Raw genomic sequence first — 18,499 nt, 5'->3', positions numbered from 1 at the left:
TCCACAGCAATGCAGGCTACGAGGACTTACTCACACTCCACAGCAATGCAGGCTACGAGGACTTACTCACACTCCACAGCAATGCAGGCTATGAGGACTTACTCACACTCCACAGCAATGCAGGCTATGAGGACTTACTCACACTCCACAGCAATGCAGGCTATGAGGACTTACTCACACTCCACAGCAATGCAGGCTACGAGGACTTACTCACACTCCACAGCAATGCAGGCTACGAGGACTTACTCACACTCCACAGCAATGCAGGCTATGAGGACTTACTCACACTCCACAGCAATGCAGGCTATGAGGACTTACTCACACTCCACAGCAAGCAATACGAGGACTTACTCACACTCCACAGCAATGCAGGACGAGGACTTACTCACACTCCACAGCAATGCAGGCTATGAGGACTTACTCACACTCCACAGCAATGCAGGCTATGAGGACTTACTCACACTCCACAGCAATGCAGGCTATGAGGACTTACTCACACTCCACAGCAATGCAGGCTATGAGGACTTACTCACACTCCACAGCAATGCAGGCTAGGCTGAGGACTTACTCACACTCCACAGCAATGCAGGCTATGAGGACTTACTCACACTCCACAGCAATGCAGGCTATGAGGACTTACTCACACTCCACAGCAATGCAGGCTATGAGGACTTACTCACACTCCACAGCAATGCAGGCTACGAGGACTTACTCACACTCCACAGCAATGCAGGCTATGAGGACTTACTCACACTCCACAGCAATGCAGGCTATGAGGACTTACTCACACTCCACAGCAATGCAGGCTATGAGGACTTACTCACACTCCACAGCAATGCAGGCTATGAGGACTTACTCACTCCACAGCAATGCAGGCTACGAGGACTTACTCACACTCCACAGCAATGCAGGCAGGCTCCACAGCAATGCAGGCTACGGACTTACTCACACTCCACAGCAATGCAGGCTATGAGGACTTCCACACAATGCAGGCTATGAGGACACTCCACAGCAATGCAGGCTATGAGGACTTACTCACACTCCACAGCAATGCAGGCTGAGGACTTACTCACACTCCACAGCAATGCAGGCTATGAGGACTTACTCACACTCCACAGCAATGCAGGCTATGCAGGAGGACTTACTCACACTCCACAGCAATGCAGGCTATGAGGACTTACTCACACTCCACAGCAATGCAGGCTATGAGGACTTACTCACACTCCACAGCAATGCAGGCTATGAGGACTTACTCACACTCCACAGCAATGCAGGCTACGAGGCTCACACTCCACAGCAATGCAGGCTATGAGGACTTACTCACACTCCACAGCAATGCAGGCTATGAGGACTTACTCACACTCCACAGCAATGCAGGCTATGAGGACTTACTCACACTCCACAGCAATGCAGGCTATGAGGACTTACTCACACTCCACAGCAATGCAGGCTATGAGGACTTACTCACACTCCACAGCAATGCAGGCTACGAGGACTTACTCACACTCCACAGCAATGCAGGCTATGAGGACTTACTCACACTCCACAGCAATGCAGGCTATGAGGACTTACTCACACTCCACAGCAATGCAGGCTATGAGGACTTACTCACACTCCACAGCAATGCAGGCTACGAGGACTTACTCACACTCCACAGCAATGCAGGCTATGAGGACTTACTCACACTCCACAGCAATGCAGGCTATGAGGACTTACTCACACTCCACAGCAATGCAGGCTATGAGGACTTACTCACACTCCACAGCAATGCAGGCTATGAGGACTTACTCACACTCCACAGCAATGCAGGCTATGAGGACTTACTCACACTCCACAGCAATGCAGGCTATGAGGACTTACTCACACTCCACAGCAATGCAGGCTATGAGGACTTACTCACACTCCACAGCAATGCAGGCTATGAGGACTTACTCACACTCCACAGCAATGCAGGCTATGAGGACTTACTCACACTCCACAGCAATGCAGGCTACGAGGACTTACTCACACTCCACAGCAATGCAGGCTCCACAGCAATGAGGACTTACTCACACTCCACAGCAATGCAGGCTATGAGGACTTACTCACACTCCACAGCAATGCAGGCTATGAGGACTTCCACACTCACACTCACACCACAGCAACTGACAGCAATGCAGGCTATGAGGACTTACTCACACTCCACAGCAATGCAGGCTATGAGGACTTACTCACACTCCACAGCAATGCAGGCTATGAGGACTTACTCACACTCCACAGCAATGCAGGCTATGAGGACTTACTCACACTCCACAGCAATGCAGGCTATGAGGACTTACTCACACTCCACAGCAATGCAGGCTATGAGGACTTACTCACACTCCACAGCAATGCAGGCTATGAGGACTTACTCACACTCCACAGCAATGCAGGCTATGAGGACTTACTCACACTCCACAGCAATGCAGGCTATGAGGACTTACTCACACTCCACAGCAATGCAGGCTATGAGGACTTACTCACACTCCACAGCAATGCAGGCTATGAGGACTTACTCACACTCCACAGCAATGCAGGCTATGAGGACTTACTCACACTCCACAGCAATGCAGGACTATGAGGACTTACTCACACTCCACAGCAATGCAGGCTATGAGGACTTACTCACACTCCACAGCAATGCAGGCTACGAGGACTTACTCACACTCCACAGCAATGCAGGCTATGAGGACTTACTCACACTCCCACAGCAATGCAGGCTATGAGGACTTACTCACACTCCACAGCAATGCAGGCTATGAGGACTTACTCACACTCCACAGCAATGCAGGCTATGAGGACTTACTCACACTCCACAGCAATGCAGGCTATGAGGACTTACTCACACTCCACAGCAATGCAGGCTATGAGGACTTACTCACACTCCACAGCAATGCAGGCTATGAGGACTTACTCACACTCCACAGCAATGCAGGCTATGAGGACTTACTCACACTCCACAGCAATGCAGGCTATGAGGACTTACTCACACTCCACAGCAATGCAGGCTATGAGGACTTACTCACACTCCACAGCAATGCAGGCTATGAGGACTTACTCACACTCCACAGCAATGCAGGCTATGAGGACTTACTCACACTCCACAGCAATGCAGGCAGGCTACAGCAATGCAGGGACTTACTCACACTCCACAGCAATGCAGGCTATGAGGACAGGCTTGAGGACTCACTCCACAGGACTTACTCAGGACTTACTCACACAGCAATGCAGGCTATGAGGACTTACTCACACTCCACAGCAATGCAGGCTACGAGGACTTACTCACACTCCACAGCAATGCAGGCTACGAGGACTTACTCACACTCCACAGCAATGCAGGCTATGAGGACTTACTCACACTCCACAGCAATGCAGGCTATGAGGACTTACTCACACTCCACAGCAATGCAGGCTATGAGGACTTACTCACACTCCACAGCAATGCAGGCTATGAGGACTTACTCACACTCCACCAATGCAGGCAGCAATGCAGGCTATGAGGACTTACTCACACTCCACAGCAATGCAGGCTATGAGGACTTACTCACACTCCACAGCAATGCAGGCTATGAGGACTTACTCACACTCCACAGCAATGCAGGCTATGAGGACTTACTCACACTCCACAGCAATGCAGGCTATGAGGACTTACTCACACTCCACAGCAATGCAGGCTATGAGGACTTACTCACACTCCACAGCAATGCAGGCTACGAGGACTTACTCACACTCCACAGCAATGCAGGCTATGAGGACTTACTATGAGGACTTACTCAGGCTATGAGGACTTACTCCACAGCAATGCAGGCTATGAGGACTTACTCACACTCCACAGCAATGCAGGCTATGAGGACTTACTCACACTCCACAGCAATGCAGGCTATGAGGACTTACTCACACTCCACAGCAATGCAGGCTATGAGGACTTACTCACACTCCACAGCAATGCAGGCTATGAGGACTTACTCACACTCCACAGCAATGCAGGCTATGAGGACTTACTCACACTCCACAGCAATGCAGGCTATGAGGACTTACTCACACTCCACAGCAATGCAGGCTATGAGGACTTACTCACACTCCACAGCAATGCAGGCTATGAGGACTTACTCACACTCCACAGCAATGCAGGCTATGAGGACTTACTCACACACAGCACAGCAATGCAGGCTATGAGGACAGCAACTCACACTCCACAGCAATGCAGGCTATGAGGACTTACTCACACTCCACAGCAATGCAGGCTACGAGGACTTACTCACACTCCACAGCAATGCAGGCTATGAGGACTTACACTCCTCAGGCTATGAGGACTCCACAGCAATGCAGGCTATGAGGACTTACTCACACTCCACAGCAATGCAGGCTATGAGGACTTACTCACACTCCACAGCAATGCAGGCTATGAGGACTTACTCACACTCCACAGCAATGCAGGCTATGAGGACTTACTCACACTCCACAGCAATGCAGGCTATGAGGACTTACTCACACTCCACAGCAATGCAGGCTATGAGGACTTACTCACACTCCACAGCAATGCAGGCTATGAGGACTTACTCACACTCCACAGCAATGCAGGCTATGAGGACTTACTCACACTCCACAGCAATGCAGGCTATGAGGACTTACTCACACTCCACAGCAATGCAGGCTATGAGGACTTACTCACACAATGCAGGCTGAGGACTTACTCACACTCCACAGCAATGCAGGCTATGAGGACTTACTCACACTCCACAGCAATGCAGGCTATGAGGACTTACTCACACTCCACAGCAATGCAGGCTATGAGGACTTACTCACACTCCACAGCAATGCAGGCTATGAGGACTTACTCACACTCCACAGCAATGCAGGCTACGAGGACTTACTCACACTCCACAGCAATGCAGGCTATGAGGACTTACTCACACTCCACAGCAATGCAGGCTATGAGGACTTACTCACACTCCACAGCAATGCAGGCTATGAGGACTTACTCACACTCCACAGCAATGCAGGCTATGAGGACTTACTCACACTCCACAGCAATGCAGGCTATGAGGACTTACTCACACTCCACAGCAATGCAGGCTATGAGGACTTACTCACACTCCACAGCAATGCAGGCTATGAGGACTTACTCACACTCCACAGCAATGCAGGCTATGAGGACTTACTCACACTCCACAGCAATGCAGGCTATGAGGACTTACTCACACTCCACAGCAATGCAGGCTATGAGGACTTACTCACACTCCACAGCAATGCAGGCTATGAGGACTTACTCACACTCCACAGCAATGCAGGCTATGAGGACTTACTCACACTCCACAGCAATGCAGGCTATGAGGACTTACTCACACTCCACAGCAATGCAGGCTATGAGGACTTACTCACACTCCACAGCAATGCAGGCTATGAGGACTTACTCACACTCCACAGCAATGCAGGCTATGAGGACTTACTCACACTCCACAGCAATGCAGGCTATGAGGACTTACTCACACTCCACAGCAATGCAGGCTATGAGGACTTACTCACACTCCACAGCAATGCAGGCTATGAGGACTTACTCACACTCCACAGCAATGCAGGCTATGAGGACTTACTCACACTCCACAGCAATGCAGGCTATGAGGACTTACTCACACTCCACAGCAATGCAGGCTATGAGGACTTACTCACACTCCACAGCAATGCAGGCTATGAGGACTTACTCACACTCCACAGCAATGCAGGCTATGAGGACTTACTCACACTCCACAGCAATGCAGGCTATGAGGACTTACTCACACTCCACAGCAATGCAGGCTATGAGGACTTACTCACACTCCACAGCAATGCAGGCTATGAGGACTTACTCACACTCCACAGCAATGCAGGCTATGAGGACTTACTCACACTCCACAGCAATGCAGGCTATGAGGACTTACTCACACTCCACAGCAATGCAGGCTATGAGGACTTACTCACACTCCACAGCAATGCAGGCTATGAGGACTTACTCACACTCCACAGCAATGCAGGCTATGAGGACTTACTCACACTCCACAGCAATGCAGGCTATGAGGACTTACTCACACTCCACAGCAATGCAGGCTATGAGGACTTACTCACACTCCACAGCAATGCAGGCTATGAGGACTTACTCACACTCCACAGCAATGCAGGCTATGAGGACTTACTCACACTCCACAGCAATGCAGGCAATGCAGGCTATGAGGACTTACTCACACTCCACAGCAATGCAGGCTATGAGGACTTACTCACACTCCACAGCAATGCAGGCTATGAGGACTTACTCACACTCCACAGCAATGCAGGCTATGAGGACTTACTCACACTCCACAGCAATGCAGGCTATGAGGACTTACTCACACTCCACAGCAATGCAGGCTATGAGGACTTACTCACACTCCACAGCAATGCAGGCTATGAGGACTTACTCACACTCCACAGCAATGCAGGCTATGAGGACTTACTCACACTCCACAGCAATGCAGGCTATGAGGACTTACTCACACTCCACAGCAATGAGGCTCCACAGCAATGCAGGCTATGAGGACTTACTCACACTCCACAGCAATGCAGGCTATGAGGACTTACTCACACTCCACAGCAATGCAGGCTAGGACTTACTCACACTCCACAGCAATGCAGGCTATGAGGACTTACTCACACTCCACAGCAATGCAGGCTATGAGGACTTACTCACACTCCACAGCAATGCAGGCTATGAGGACTTACTCACACTCCACAGCAATGCAGGCTATGAGGACTTACTCACACTCCACAGCAATGCAGGCTATGAGGACTTACTCACACTCCACAGCAATGCAGGCTATGAGGACTTACTCACACTCCACAGCAATGCAGGCTATGAGGACTTACTCACACTCCACAGCAATGCAGGCTATGAGGACTTACTCACACTCCACAGCAATGCAGGCTATGAGGACTTACTCACACTCCACAGCAATGCAGGCTATGAGGACTTGCACTCACTCACTCCACAGCAATGCAGGCTATGAGGACTCACACTCACAGCAATGCAGGCTATGAGGACAGCAATGCAGGCTATGAGGACTTACTCACACTCCACAGCAATGCAGGCTATGAGGACTTACTCACACTCCACAGCAATGCAGGCTATGAGGACTTACTCACACTCCACAGCAATGCAGGCTATGAGGACTTACTCACACTCCACAGCAATGCAGGCTATGAGGACTTACTCACACTCCACAGCAATGCAGGCTATGAGGACTTACTCACACTCCACAGCAATGCAGGCTATGAGGACTTACTCACACTCCACAGCAATGCAGGCTATGAGGACTTACTCACACTCCACAGCAATGCAGGCTACGAGGACCTACTCACACTCCACAGCAATTTAGGCTATGAGGACTTACTCACACCTGACAGCAATGCAGGCTACGAGGACTTACTCACACTCCACAGCAATGCAGGCTATGAGGACTTACTCACACTCCACAGCAATGCAGGCTATGAGGACTTACTCACACTCCACAGCAATGCAGGCTATGAGGACTTACTCACACTCCACAGCAATGCAGGCTATGAGGACTTACTCACACTCCACAGCAATGCAGGCTATGAGGACTTACTCACACTCCACAGCAATGCAGGCTATGAGGACTTACTCACACTCCACAGCAATGCAGGCTATGAGGACTTACTCACACTCCACAGCAATGCAGGCTACGAGGACTTACTCACACTCCACAGCAATGCAGGCTATGAGGACTTACTCACACTCCACAGCAATGCAGGCTATGAGGACTTACTCACACTCCACAGCAATGCAGGCTATGAGGACTTACTCACACTCCACAGCAATGCAGGCTATGAGGACTTACTCACACTCCACAGCAATGCAGGCTATGAGGACTTACTCACACTCCACAGCAATGCAGGCTATGAGGACTTACTCACACTCCACAGCAATGCAGGCTATGAGGACTTACTCCACACTCCACAGCAATGCAGGCTATGAGGACTTACTCACACTCCACAGCAATGCAGGCTATGAGGACTTACTCACACTCCACAGCAATGCAGGCTATGAGGACTTACTCACACTCCACAGCAATGCAGGCTATGAGGACTTACTCACACTCCACAGCAATGCAGGCTATGAGGACTTACTCACACTCCACAGCAATGCAGGCTATGAGGACTTACTCACACTCCACAGCAATGCAGGCTATGAGGACTTACTCACACTCCACAGCAATGCAGGCTATGAGGACTTACTCACACTCCACAGCAATGCAGGCTATGAGGACTTACTCACACTCCACAGCAATGCAGGCTATGAGGACTTACTCACACTCCACAGCAATGCAGGCTATGAGGACTTACTCACACTCCACAGCAATGCAGGCTATGAGGACTTACTCACACTCCACAGCAATGCAGGCTATGAGGACTTACTTCCACAGCAATGCAGGCTATGAGGACTTACTCACTCCCACAGCAATGCAGGCTATGAGGACTTACTACTCACACTCCACAGCAATGCAGGCTATGAGGACTTACTCACACTCCACAGCAATGCAGGCTATGAGGACTTACTCACACTCCACAGCAATGCAGGCTATGAGGACTTACTCACACTCCACAGCAATGCAGGCTATGAGGACTTACTCACACTCCACAGCAATGCAGGCTACGAGGACTTACTCACACTCCACAGCAATGCAGGCTATGAGGACTTACTCACACTCCACAGCAATGCAGGCTACGAGGACTTACTCACACTCCACAGCAATGCAGGCTATGAGGACTTACTCACACTCCACAGCAATGCAGGCTATGAGGACTTACTCACACTCCACAGCAATGCAGGCTATGAGGACTTACTCACACTCCACAGCAATGCAGGCTATGAGGACTTACTCACACTCCACAGCAATGCAGGCTATGAGGACTTACTCACACTCCACAGCAATGCAGGCTATGAGGACTTACTCACACTCCACAGCAATGCAGGCTATGAGGACTTACTCACACTCCACAGCAATGCAGGCTATGAGGACTTACTCACACTCCACAGCAATGCAGGCTATGAGGACTTACTCACACTCCACAGCAATGCAGGCTATGAGGACTTACTCACACTCCACAGCAATGCAGGCTATGAGGACTTACTCACACTCCACAGCAATGCAGGCTATGAGGACTTACTCACACTCCACAGCAATGCAGGCTATGAGGACTTACTCACACTCCACAGCAATGCAGGCTATGAGGACTTACTCACACTCCACAGCAATTTAGGCTATGAGGACTTACTCACACCTGACAGCAATGCAGGCTATGAGGACTTACTCACACTCCACAGCAATGCAGGCTATGAGGACTTACTCACACTCCACAGCAATGCAGGCTATGAGGACTTACTCACACTCCACAGCAATGCAGGCTATGAGGACTTACTCACACTCCACAGCAATGCAGGCTATGAGGACTTACTCACACTCCACAGCAATGCAGGCTATGAGGACTTACTCACACTCCACAGCAATGCAGGCACAGCAATGCAGGCTATGAGGACTTACTCACACTCCACAGCAATGCAGGCTATGAGGACTTACTCACACTCCACAGCAATGCAGGCTATGAGGACTTACTCACACTCCACAGCAATGCAGGCTATGAGGACTTACTCACACTCCACAGCAATGCAGGCTATGAGGACTTACTCACACTCCACAGCAATGCAGGCTATGAGGACTTACTCACACTCCACAGCAATGCAGGCTATGAGGACTTACTCACACTCCACAGCAATGCAGGCTATGAGGACTTACTCACACTCCACAGCAATGCAGGCTATGAGGACTTACTCACACTCCACAGCAATGCAGGCTATGAGGACTTACTCACACTCCACAGCAATGCAGGCTATGAGGACTTACTCACACTCCACAGCAATGCAGGCTACGAGGACTTACTCACACTCCACAGCAATGCAGGCTACGAGGACTTACTCACACTCCACAGCAATGCAGGCTATGAGGACTTACTCACACTCCACAGCAATGCAGGCTATGAGGCTACTCCACAGGAGGCTTACTCACACTCCACAGCAATGCAGGCTATGAGGACTTACTCACACTCCACAGCAATGCAGGCTATGAGGACTTACTCACACTCCACAGCAATGCAGGCTATGAGGACTTACTCACACTCCACAGCAATGCAGGCTATGAGGACTTACTCACACTCCACAGCAATGCAGGCTATGAGGACTTACTCACACTCCACAGCAATGCAGGCTATGAGGACTTACTCACACTCCACAGCAATGCAGGCTATGAGGACTTACTCACACTCCACAGCAATGCAGGCTATGAGGACTTACTCACACTCCACAGCAATGCAGGCTATGAGGACTTACTCACACTCCACAGCAATGCAGGCTATGAGGACTTACTCACACTCCACAGCAATGCAGGCTATGAGGACTTACTCACACTCCACAGCAATGCAGGCTATGAGGACTTACTCACACTCCACAGCAATGCAGGCTATGAGGACTTACTCACACTCCACAGCAATGCAGGCTATGAGGACTTACTCACACTCCACAGCAATGCAGGCTATGAGGACTTACTCACACTCCACAGCAATGCAGGCTATGAGGACTTACTCACACTCCACAGCAATGCAGGCTATGAGGACTTACTCACACTCCACAGGCAATCACACTCCACAGCAGGCTACGAGGACTTACTCACACTCCACAGCAATGCAGGCTATGAGGACTTACTCACACTCCACAGCAATGCAGGCTATGAGGACTTACTCACACTCCACAGCAATGCAGGCTATGAGGACTTGAGGACTCACACTCCACAGCAATGCAGGCTATGAGGACTTACTCACACTCCACAGCAATGCAGGCTATGAGGACTTACTCACACTCCACAGCAATGCAGGCTATGAGGACTTACTCACACTCCACAGCAATGCAGGCACACACTCCACAGCAATGCAGGCTATGAGGACTTACTCACACTCCACAGCAATGCAGGCTACGAGGACTTACTCACACTCCACAGCAATGCAGGCTATGAGGACTTACTCACACTCCACAGCAATGCAGGCTCCACAGCAATGCAGGACTTACTCACACTCCACAGCAATGCAGGCTATGAGGACTTACTCACACTCCACAGCAATGCAGGCTACGAGGACTTACTCACACTCCACAGCAATGCAGGCTACGAGGACTTACTCACACTCCACAGCAATGCAGGCTATGAGGACTTACTCACACTCCACAGCAATGCAGGCTATGAGGACTTACTCACACTCCACAGCAATGCAGGCTATGAGGACTTACTCACACTCCACAGCAATGCAGGCTACGAGGACTTACTCACACTCCACAGCAATGCAGGCTCCACAGCAATGCAGGAGAGGACTTACTCACACTCCACAGCAATGCAGGCTACGAGGACTTACTCACACTCCACAGCAATGCAGGCTATGAGGACTTACTCACACTCCACAGCAATGCAGGCTATGAGGACTTACTCACACTCCACAGCAATGCAGGCTATGAGGACTTACTCACACTCCACAGCAATGCAGGCTATGAGGACTTACTCACACTCCACAGCAATGCAGGCTATGAGGACTTACTCACACTCCACAGCAATGCAGGCTATGAGGACTTACTCACACTCCACAGCAATGCAGGCTATGAGGACTTACTCACACTCCACAGCAATGCAGGCTATGAGGACTTACTCACACTCCACAGCAATGCAGGCTATGAGGACTTACTCACACTCCACAGCAATGCAGGCTGAGGACTTACTCACACTCCACAGCAATGCAGGCTATGAGGACTTACTCACACTCCACAGCAATGCAGGCTATGAGGACTTACTCACACTCCACAGCAATGCAGGCTACGAGGACTTACTCACACTCCACAGCAATGCAGGCTATGAGGACTTACTCACACTCCACAGCAATGCAGGCTATGAGGACTTACTCACACTCCACAGCAATGCAGGCTACGAGGACTTACTCACACTCCACAGCAATGCAGGCTATGAGGACTTACTCACACTCCACAGCAATGCAGGCTATGAGGACTTACTCACACTCCACAGCAATGCAGGCTATGAGGACTCCACAGCAATGCAGGCTATGAGGACACTCCACAGCAATGCAGGCTACGAGGACTTACTCACACTCCACAGCAATGCAGGCTATGAGGACTTACTCACACTCCACAGCAATGCAGGCTATGAGGACTTACTCACACTCCACAGCAATGCAGGCTATGAGGACTTACTCACACTCCACAGCAATGCAGGCTATGAGGACTTACTCACACTCCACAGCAATGCAGGCTATGAGGACTTACTCACACTCCACAGCAATGCAGGCTATGAGGACTTACTCACACTCCACAGCAATGCAGGCTATGAGGACTTACTCACACTCCACAGCAATGCAGGCTATGAGGACTTACTCACACTCCACAGCAATGCAGGCTATGAGGACTTACTCACACTCCACAGCAATGCAGGCTACGAGGACTTACTCACACTCCACAGCAATGCAGGCTATGAGGACTTACTCACACTCCACAGCAATGCAGGCTATGAGGACTTACTCACACTCCACAGCAATGCAGGCTACGAGGACTTACTCACACTCCACAGCAATGCAGGCTATGAGGACTTACTCACACTCCACAGCAATGCAGGCTATGAGGACTTACTCACACTCCACAGCAATGCAGGCTATGAGGACTTACTCACACTCCACAGCAATGCAGGCTATGAGGACTTACTCACACTCCACAGCAATGCAGGCTATGAGGACTTACTCACACTCCACAGCAATGCAGGCTATGAGGACTTACTCACACTCCACAGCAATGCAGGCTATGAGGACTTACTCACACTCCACAGCAATGCAGGCTATGAGGACTTACTCACACTCCACAGCAATGCAGGCTATGAGGACTTACTCACACTCCACAGCAATGCAGGCTATGAGGACTTACTCACACTCCACAGCAATGCAGGCTACGAGGACTTACTCACACTCCACAGCAATGCAGGCTACGAGGACTTACTCACACTCCACAGCAATGCAGGCTATGAGGACTTACTCACACTCCACAGCAATGCAGGCTATGAGGACTTACTCACACTCCACAGCAATGCAGGCTACGAGGACTTACTCACAGCAATGCAGGCAGGACAGCAATGCAGGCTATGAGGACTTACTCACACTCCACAGCAATGCAGGCTATGAGGACTTACTCACACTCCACAGCAATGCAGGCTACGAGGACTTACTCACACTCCACAGCAATGCAGGCTATGAGGACTTACTCACACTCCACAGCAATGCAGGCTATGAGGACTTACTCACACTCCACAGCAATGCAGGCTATGAGGACTTACTCACACTCCACAGCAATGCAGGCTATGAGGACTTACTCACACTCCACAGCAATGCAGGCTATGAGGACTTACTCACACTCCACAGCAATGCAGGCTATGAGGACTTACTCACACTCCACAGCAATGCAGGCTATGAGGACTTACTCACACTCCACAGCAATGCAGGCTATGAGGACTTACTCACACTCCACAGCAATGCAGGCTATGAGGACTTACTCACACTCCACAGCAATGCAGGCTATGAGGACTTACTCACACTCCACAGCAATGCAGGCTATGAGGACTTACTCACACTCCACAGCAATGCAGGCTCACACTCCACAGGACGAGGACTTACTCACACTCCACAGCAATGCAGGCTATGAGGACTTACTCACACTCCACAGCAATGCAGGCTATGAGGACTTACTCACACTCCACAGCAATGCAGGCTATGAGGACTTACTCACACTCCACAGCAATGCAGGCTATGAGGACTTACTCACACTCCACAGCAATGCAGGCTATGAGGACTTACTCACACTCCACAGCAATGCAGGCTACGAGGACTTACTCACACTCCACAGCAATGCAGGCTATGAGGACTTACTCACACTCCACAGCAATGCAGGCTATGAGGACTTACTCACACTCCACAGCAATGCAGGCTATCCACAGAGGACTTACTCACACTCCACAGCAATGCAGGCTATGAGGACTTACTCACACTCCACAGCAATGCAGGCTATGAGGACTTACTCACACTCCACAGCAATGCAGGCTATGAGGACTTACTCACACTCCACAGCAATGCAGGCTATGAGGACTTACTCACACTCCACAGCAATGCAGGCTATGAGGACTTACTCACACTCCACAGCAATGCAGGCTATGAGGACTTACTCACACTCCACAGCAATGCAGGCTATGAGGACTTACTCACACTCCACAGCAATGCAGGCTATGAGGACTTACTCACACTCCACAGCAATGCAGGCTATGAGGACTTACTCACACTCCACAGCAATGCAGGCTATGAGGACTTACTCACACTCCACAGCAATGCAGGCTATGAGGACTTACTCACACTCCACAGCAATGCAGGCTATGAGGACTTACTCACACTCCACAGCAATGCAGGCTATGAGGACTTACTCACACTCCCACAGCAATGCAGGCTATGAGGACTTACTCACACTCCACAGCAATGCAGGCTACTTACTGAGGACTTACTCACACTCCACAGCAATGCAGGCTATGAGGACCTACTCACACTCCACAGCAATGCAGGCTATGAGGACTTACTCACACTCCACAGCAATGCAGGCTACGAGGACTTACTCACACTCCACAGCAATGCAGGCTATGAGGACTTACTCACACTCCACAGCAATGCAGGCTACAGCAATGAGGACTTACTCACACTCCACAGCAATGCAGGCTATGAGGACTTACTCACACTCCACAGCAATGCAGGCTATGAGGACTTACTCACACTCCACAGCAATGCAGGCTATGAGGACTTACTCACACTCCACAGCAATGCAGGCTATGAGGACTTACTCACACTCCACAGCAATGCAGGCTATGAGGACTTACTCACACTCCACAGCAATGCAGGCTATGAGGACTTACTCACACTCCACAGCAATGCAGGCTATGAGGACTTACTCACACTCCACAGCAATGCAGGCTATGAGGACTTACTCACACTCCACAGCAATGCAGGCTATGAGGACTTACTCACACTTGACAGCAATGCAGGCTATGAGGACTTACTCACACTCCACAGCAATGCAGGCTATGAGGACTTACTCACACTCCACAGCAATGCAGGCTACGAGGACTTACTCACACTCCACAGCAATGCAGGCTATGAGGACTTACTCACACTCCACAGCAATGCAGGCTATGAGGACTTACTCACACTCCACAGCAATGCAGGCTATGAGGACTTACTCACACTCCACAGCAATGCAGGCTATGAGGACTTACTCACACTCCACAGCAATGCAGGCTATGAGGACTTACTCACACTCCACAGCAATGCAGGCTATGAGGACTTACTCACACTCCACAGCAATGCAGGCTATGAGGACTTACTCACACTCCACAGCAATGCAGGCTACAGAGGACTTACTCACACTCCACAGCAATGCAGGCTATGAGGACTTACTCACACTCCACAGCAATGCAGGCTGAGGACTTACTCACACTCCACAGCAATGCAGGCTATGAGGACTTACTCACACTCCACAGCAATGCAGGCTATGAGGACTTACTCACACTCCACAGCAATGCAGGCTATGAGGACTTACTCACACTCCACAGCAATGCAGGCTATGAGGACTTACTCACACTCCACAGCAATGCAGGCTATGAGGACTTACTCACACTCCACAGCAATGCAGGCTATGAGGACTTACTCACACTCCACAGCAATGCAGGCTATGAGGACTTACTCACACTCCACAGCAATGCAGGCTATGAGGACTTACTCACACTCCACAGCAATGCAGGCTATGAGGACTTACTCACACTCCACAGCAATGCAGGCTACGAGGACTTACTCACACTCCACAGCAATGCAGGCTATGAGGACTTACTCACACTCCACAGCAATGCAGGCTACGAGGACTTACTCACACTCCACAGCAATGCAGGCTATGAGGACTTACTCACACTCTATGAGGACTTACTCACACTCAAGCACAGCAATGCAGGCTATGAGGACTTACTCACACTCCACAGCAATGCAGGCTATGAGGACTTACTCACACTCCACAGCAATGCAGGCTATGAGGACTTACTCACACTGCAGGCTACAGCAATCCACAGGCTATGAGGACTTACTCACACTCCACAGCAATGCAGGCTATGAGGACTTACTCACACTCCACAGCAATGCAGGCTATGAGGACTTACTCACACTCCACAGCAATGCAGGCTATGAGGACTTACTCACACTCCACAGCAATGCAGGCTATGAGGACTTACTCACACTCCACAGCAATGCAGGCTATGAGGACTTACTCACACTCCACAGCAATGCAGGCTATGAGGACTTACTCACACTCCACAGCAATGCAGGCTATGAGGACTTACTCACACTCCACAGCAATGCAGGCTATGAGGACTTACTCACACTCCACAGCAATGCAGGCTATGAGGACTTACTCACACTCCACAGCAATGCAGGCTATGAGGACTTACTCACACTCCACAGCAATGCAGGCTACGAGGACTTACTCACACTCCACAGCAATGCAGGCTATGAGGACTTACTCACACTCCACAGGACTTACTCACACTCCACAGCAATGCAGGCTATGAGGACTTACTCACACTCCACAGCAATGCAGGCTATGAGGACTTACTCACACTCCACAGCAATGCAGGCTATGAGGACTTACTCACACTCCACAGCAATGCAGGCTATGAGGACTTACTCACACTCCACAGCAATGCAGGCTATGAGGACTTACTCACACTCCACAGCAATGCAGGCTATGAGGACTTACTCACACTCCACAGCAATGCAGGCTATGAGGACTTACTCACACTCCACAGCAATGCAGGCTATGAGGACTTACTCACACTCCACAGCAATGCAGGCTATGAGGACTTACTCACACTCCACAGCAATGCAGGCTACGAGGACTTAGGCTCACACTCCACAGCAATGCAGGCTACGAGGACTTACTCACACTCCACAGCAATGCAGGCTACGAGGACTTACTCACACTCCACAGCAATGCAGGCTATGAGGACTTACTCACACTCCACAGCAATGCAGGCTACGAGGACTTACTCACACTCCACAGCAATGCAGGCTATGAGGACTTACTCACACTCCACAGCAATGCAGGCTATGAGGACTTACTCACACTCCACAGCAATGCAGGCTATGAGGACTTACTCACACTCCACAGCAATGCAGGCTATGAGGACTTACTCACACTCCACAGCAATGCAGGCTATGAGGACTTACTCACACTCCACAGCAATGCAGGCTATGAGGACTTACTCACACTCCACAGCAATGCAGGCTATGAGGACTTACTCACACTCCACAGCAATGCAGGCTATGAGGACTTACTCACACTCCACAGCAATGCAGGCTATGAGGACTTACTCACACTCCACAGCAATGCAGGCTATGAGGACTTACTCACACTCCACAGCAATGCAGGCTATGAGGACTTACTCACACTCCACAGCAATGCAGGCTATGAGGACTTACTCACACTCCACAGCAATGCAGGCTATGAGGACTTACTCACACTCCACAGCAATGCAGGCTATGAGGACTTACTCACACTCCACAGCAATGCAGGCTACGAGGACTGCCACTTACTCACACTCCACAGCAATGCAGGCTATGAGGACTTACACTCCACAGCAATGCAGGCTATGAGGACTTACTCACACTCCACAGCAATGCAGGCTATGAGGACTTACTCACACTCCACAGCAATGCAGGCTATGAGGACTTACTCACACTCCACAGCAATGCAGGCTATGAGGACTTACTCACACTCCACAGCAATGCAGGCTATGAGGACTTACTCACACTCCACAGCAATGCAGGCTATGAGGACTTACTCACACTCCACAGCAATGCAGGCTACGAGGACTTACTCACACTCCACAGCAATGCAGGCTACGAGGACTTACTCACACTCCACAGCAATGCAGGCTATGAGGACTTACTCACACTCCACAGCAATGCAGGCTATGAGGACTTACTCACACTCCACAGCAATGCAGGCTATGAGGACTTACTCACACTCCACAGCAATGCAGGCTATGAGGACTTACTCACACTCCACAGCAATGCAGGCTATGAGGACTTACTCACACTCCACAGCAATGCAGGCTACGAGGACTTACTCACACTCCACAGCAATGCAGGCTATGAGGACTTACTCACACTCCACAGCAATGCAGGCTATGAGGACTTACTCACACTCCACAGCAATGCAGGCTATGAGGACTTACTCACACTCCACAGCAATGCAGGCTATGAGGACTTACTCACACTCCAC

Source organism: Oncorhynchus nerka, linkage group LG9b, assembly GCF_034236695.1.
Source record: "Oncorhynchus nerka isolate Pitt River linkage group LG9b, Oner_Uvic_2.0, whole genome shotgun sequence".
Taxonomy (NCBI): Eukaryota; Metazoa; Chordata; class Actinopteri; order Salmoniformes; family Salmonidae; genus Oncorhynchus; species Oncorhynchus nerka.
The sequence above is the reverse complement of the archived record's forward strand: the minus strand, read 5'-3'. Positions refer to the sequence as shown.